This window comes from Brachyistius frenatus, unplaced genomic scaffold (genome assembly GCF_029030835.1).
Source record: "Brachyistius frenatus isolate BFR_SWC_R1_liver_20210118 unplaced genomic scaffold, ASM2903083v1 Contig_10, whole genome shotgun sequence".
NCBI classification, from domain to species: Eukaryota; Metazoa; Chordata; class Actinopteri; family Embiotocidae; genus Brachyistius; species Brachyistius frenatus.
Window position 1 is genome coordinate 4545497 of NW_027210609.1, and position 6087 is coordinate 4551583.

At 40.5% G+C, this 6087-nt stretch overlaps 1 protein-coding gene across 1 annotated transcript in view; it reads left to right on the forward strand.

Annotated features, from left to right (window-relative positions):
* LOC138616577 (ras-related protein Rap-1A-like) overlaps positions 1 to 3435 on the forward strand; it is a 42065-nt gene extending 38630 nt beyond the window's left edge. The window contains exon 8 of the mRNA XM_069690991.1: positions 2961 to 3435. The gene's annotated coding sequence lies outside the window, so the exon portion shown is untranslated. The remainder of the gene's footprint in view (positions 1 to 2960) is intronic.
* Positions 3436 to 6087: the final 2652 nt, after the last annotated feature.

The window sequence follows — 6087 nt, forward strand, 5'->3', positions numbered from 1 at the left end:
ACACACATGCTCACACACAGCAGCTAGGTGCATCTCGGGGCAGGTGAAGCTTAAGTGTTTCAATTTTAGCTCACCTGCTTGAAGTGATGGAGCTATAGAGAAAAGGAAGGACCCCTATGAGAGATTTTAACTTGGAAATCTAAGTGTTTGATCCCTCGAAGGTTCCCTTGTGCTCCTGAGAAAGAAAAAAAAGAATTGTGAGCCATTTTTTATCTGATTATATCGTTTTCTGGTAGGCTCACGTTGCTATTTTTGGATCCTTAAGAGTCTCACTGCAGCACAAAATGCCCTCCAGGAAATGAGGAATCCTTTCCAGTTATGAAAATTAACCAAAATATGACATTTAATGTTGAGCAAGATGAAGGCGGTTTCTTAGTCACAAGGATGCGTCCCTGGTAGGACGGGTCCTTCCAAGTTTGGACCTTTGGTGACAAGGCAAGACTCCTTCTGAGCATTCAGAAAACATGCAGAATTTTGATTGATGTTCAACATCTTAGTTTAGCAATTTAGCACGTTTAACATTCGCTAATTTGCAGGAATTCAAGGTCGAATCAAATCGGCGTAGATTTTGGCATTTGTCTGTTTCTATTCTGGAGCCAGAAGTGACCATATTTGGACAAGCTGGGAAGAGTGAACGGTGGATCTGACGCACCACAGGCCTGTCAATTAAACAGACACGTCCCCAAACATGCTGCTTTTGAGGCAATGCTCATGAGAACAAATAATATAATTTGGCATTCTGTTTTTATTAATATTTTACACAGTGTCCGAACTTTTTTCAAAATGGGGTTGTCTTTATGAATGGGAGTCTATGGAGCCAGAGCCTTTTTGGAGCCAACCCCTAGCGACTCTCAGTGGTATTACACCTTAACACTTCTGCATTGGCCTCCCTTGTCAGACCCTAAAGCTATGTCCACTTTTATACAATTAAGCAGGATTTATGGCCTGCATGTGTGATGTTAGGAGAGCATTGGAAACCCCTTCACACCACCGCTTTTGCACGTCACAAACGCGACATCATATCTTGACCTGATAATGGTGCTTGATGAAAATGGAAAGCCTCGCTAAAGTTACAGCAGCTACCTCTTAAATTTTACATTGTTATTTATTTGGGGCATTGAGCCTTGAGCTGACTGTTATGTGGCTCCATGCTGGTGGCAACTACACTTACATTTCAAATATTTAATTACAATCCGCCACGAGCAAGAACACAGGCTTCCTGATTCATTTTCTTGCTCAAATAGGTCAGAGGAAGCCCACAGGTTAGAAAAAGGAGTGTTTGTGACAGAGACGTAAACCAACTGGCAAAAACTGGGGGAGTGTATGAATGAGTAATACTCAGCTATACAGAATAACACAGTGGTGCCTTTGAGCAAGTCACACAACAGCAGAGCACGTCGATGTTGCCGGGCAGCTTTCTTTGTTTAGTGTTTGTAACTGACCTTCATTTTTTTGTGTGCTTTCATTTGATTTCTGTGTCATTGCTGTTTATCTCCATCTGTGGCACAACGGCGCTCATTTGACTGTCCCCATAGCCGACAGGGGACTGTGGCTGATAAAGCACCATCAGGCCAGATATTGATCATAAGTACCCTTTGGTGCAGTAAACATATTGATTGGGCTTTTCACACCATTTGATGTCAGGGGTCAAAAGAATAAATCGTTGTACTCAACCATGAAGTCCACACGGCTTTAGCTTCTTCTTTTTTTTTTTTTGCAAAGTAAGCTGCAAGTCTGAGGTGTCAATTTGGTCCAGACTGAAATATCTCTCATGACCGGACAAATTGGCATAAAATATATAAGAGAAATTCACAGCTTCCTGAAGTGTGACTGACTTTGTTGATCACCTGACTTTTCCTTTAGCATCACCATGATAATACAAATGTGTAGTTTGGGTCACCCTCATGAAAAACAAAACAAAACAAAACGGTATTGTTGTTTGAGGAGCTCATTTATACTGTATTCATTTTAATCAACATTAGTTTTAAGTGTTTGTGTTTTTGGTTAAATTCTGAAATTATAGCCTACTAGAAAACCTAAAGTGCTTTGGTTGCCAGTTGTTTCACATGCAGGTCTCTGGACCTGTGGCCTGGTTTTTGGTTGGTGCTTAGGATGCTTACCCACTAATCTAGGCTACCTGCTTAACATATACATGTTAGCATTGTCAGTGTGACCATGTTAATATGCTGAAATTAGCATTTAGCGCAAATAAGTACAGCGTGCTGCCTCTCAGCCATTTTCAGGGCTGTGTGCTGTTGTTCTTGTTACATGCTTTCTGCTCTGAGATTCCCCTCGGAGGGATGTGGATTAACTATTTAAAACAGATCTAAATGGTTTGAGACGTATAGGCTAAAATGAAGCTACATTAAGCTTTAAAGTGAAATGTTTGTTGACGTTTCTGTCTATTTTGTGGGATTGGATTGTGCAAATTATTGTCAACAATATTCTAATAATAGCTGCAGCATAGCAGTGACAATGAAAAAACAAATGGAATAAGACATCTAGCGGTCAGTGGGTCACTGCTGCTTCACCTACTTAGAGTAGCTGTTTGGAAAATCCTGTCACTGCTGCAGAGTGTTGGACTTCTGCAGTGTCCAGCAGCTCTGTCGAGAGGCTCACCCATCTGGGGACCACCACAAGTGTTCCAGCTGCGACGACACAGAATGGGAAGTCGTGACACAGAAAAAAAAAAAAAAAAGCCAGCAGAGATTGTAGCCTAATGGGTTAGTGTTCCAGGAGTGTGCCTTTCTGCACCAAGAGATGATGTGATGTAAGGCTACACAACAGCAGCTTTCAGGCAGAACTGTAATCGTGGCCTGGTATGCCTTCCTATCGCTCCTGCGCGGACAGAGTCCTCTTGCATATTCATGTGCTGAGGGAAAAGGATTTTGTTGCGTAGAGAAAATAGTAAAAGTCAAATGTTAAATGTTTAATGGTTGCTGCTGTGCTGAACTTTCCAGGACGAAGGCTGAGGAGATGAAGGGAGGGGTGAAGGGCCAGATGGAAGAAGCTGAAGAAGAGTTGATGAAGATTCTCCACGGGACTTTTTGACCGAAATAGTCTTTTTGCAACACACAAAATACCACCACAAATACAAACACAAAGATCATTATGTAAAAAGAAGGCCACACACATTGTAACTAGGAAGTTCCATCTTCTGAGACAGGACAAACCTGCCCTGCTGCCTGAAACAAAAAGTTGATATTGCATGAGACAGCTGGCAGGAGATTGTGCACAAGAAGCGATAAAATAAATATTCAACAATTTCAAAGTTATGTACAACTTGGTACAACAGTGGGCCTGTTAAAGAGAAAATCTTGTACTTAAAACTGTAATTTTTAGGGGAAAGATTTTGTACAATTTGTAAAACCTCTGTGACAAACTTGTTATTTAGGACCATATAAATAAACTTGGCTGCTATTTGTAAATTGGGAATTGGTGATATTGATTGTCTAAAGCATCAGCTTTTAACCTCAAGCAAGCAGCAAAAGCAGTTTTATAAGTCAACAAGTTTCAAAACTGTGTATATAAATGCATTATACTTTAAAATGATTGGATATTAAAAGTCTCAAAAGAAATATGGATCACATTCACTTTTGCATATCATGGAACTATTAACTACTTGAATATAGAGTGAAATATGTTACAATATGCATTAAAATGATGGTTACTTTGACTTATATTAGTTATGTTGACAGATTACAAGGAGGATCATTGTAGTGAAAACCTCCACAGACACTGCGCAATGATTAACTTGAACAGTTTCATGCTTTTTCCTCATTGCTTGTGTCGGTTTAACTTTGTTAATCTTTCATTTTGGATATCGGGAAAATATTAGACTTAAGGACATTAATGAAAAATTAAGCTCTCAAACCCCTGAAATCACTGAATGTCAAAGATCCCATGAAAAGGTCAAAACCCAAACCTTAATGAGTGACAGTCGATTTGTTCATCCAGCTGATTTAAACCAAATCCTGTTGTAAATTTTGAAAGCAAACACACACAAATATAGGTGATTATAATTATAATTTATCAAAGATGATGTGTTCGCAAGACTGCTGCGTGCCCATACATTACTACCCACAACAGTCAGTTTGTTACTTTAAAAAGCAGTACTTGACTCCAGAAAAGGTTTTTGACAGCATGGAACTTTGACCGCATGATACTTCACGAGTGCCCAAAACAGCACAAACCAAGAACCTCAGTGTAAAGATGCAGCTCCACTCATCAGGGATGGTCACCATGACTCTACGGTGGTATTTCTGACCACAGTAGAGTCATGGTGACCATCCCTTCTCTCCAGCTGTAACCTTTCTGTGACTTCAATCTCAGCTTCACCACACTGGGTTCGTTCTGGATCGAATTGAAGTGCCCTCTAATCGCCGGGCCGCAACAGCTGCAGCAGCTCTGGGCAGGGCTGTGCCGTGCTGTGCCGTGCTAAGCTACTCCACAGGGGTTAAAGTTGAAACCCACATCTTTAATTTGGAATATATGTGGGGGAGTTAATCACAGAGCTCGCAAAAGCTGAGATAAACTGAGGGCCATTCATTACCCTGCTCTTTACACACACACACACACACACACACACACACACACACACACACACACACACACACACACACACACACACACACACACACACACACACACAGACTGTGTTTGCTTGCATGAATATACTGATAACCTCAATATATTTCTCACACACGCCTAGGCACTAACATGTGGAGAATAATGTGTGCACACAAATTTTTAATTTATTACTTGGACTCATTAATGTCATTACAGTACATAAAGTAGGGTGAAGTTTTTTTTACACACATACTCACACACACTCTGCCCTCACTTCTCATCAGGCTTTCCCATGTACTGCTGTTCCTCCTCAGGGGCAGTAGTGAATGTCTCATCTCATCCTATCAACTTGCTCCTCCTCCTTCTCCTCCTCCTCCTCCTCCTCTTCCTCTTCATATTTAGACTAAAGTAAATAGCAGATATGCTCTACTGTCTTTGCTTCCAGTCCTCGGTCACCTTTACTTCTGTTCACACTTTTCACTAAAAAGGAGTCTAAGAAGAAATGGTAAAAAAAAAAAAAACAGAAACTACTGTTTAAAAAAAAAAAAAGGTGTAATTTTAAGAAATACTCAGTGTCTGAAGTTCAAGACACTGTTGCAAATGTTTCTCACCTTCTGAACTGATGCAACACAGGGCTTCTGTTAGCAATGTGTCCATCATCCTCAGACCGTCTGCACAGACAGTCTATTTCTTACGTGAGCTATTAGGGCTTGAAAGGATTAAAGAGGATATAAAGAAAATTTACAATCACTCAGACTGAAACTGGGTTACTGATGCCTGTTACTGCTACTGTTGGTGTTAATAATCCATCCCTGCTGTAAGAACCAGTTTCTATAAATGTTGTTATTTGCTGATTCATTTGCTAAAAATATGCCTCAATAAATAAAAATGTGACAACTTTTATGCCACAAAGTAGTCACATTTAGTCGCTCCCTCTGTCACACACATATACAGAAACCTATTTAGTCTCATTTAGTCTCCAATGAGACTTTAAAAAAAAAAAACAGCGGTGCAAGCTACCAACTTTACTGTAACTAACAGTAAATGTCCCTTTTTACTCCTCCTGATTTACACAAGTATTTAACATCCGTTCATCCCTTATCTATACCTGATGAGTGTGTGTGTGTGTGGGGGGGGGGGGGGGGAGATAAACATCTCTTCTACCTCAAATCTGGAACATAAAAGACAATTTATCAAACTGCAGTTTCCACTAAGTTGTTATTCAGTACACCGTCATTTACATGAAAATACTTGAACGTAATAGACCCACAACTTGACATGGCGGGGCTCACACTTCACTCTGCAGCATAGTAGATCCTCTGAGTCTAATTTTATTTTCTATCCAGAGTCAAGTGTGGAGAAATAGATGTGCTCGGAGTTAGCAGCAGGCTGCCCGTGACATTTCAGCTGCGACTATCAGTGTTCATCAGACTGCAGCGGAGATATTTTGCGTGTTTTGTTTTGACTTGAGGCGACTGTTAGCAAGCACAATGGTCTGTCACAGAGAAGAAGAAGAAG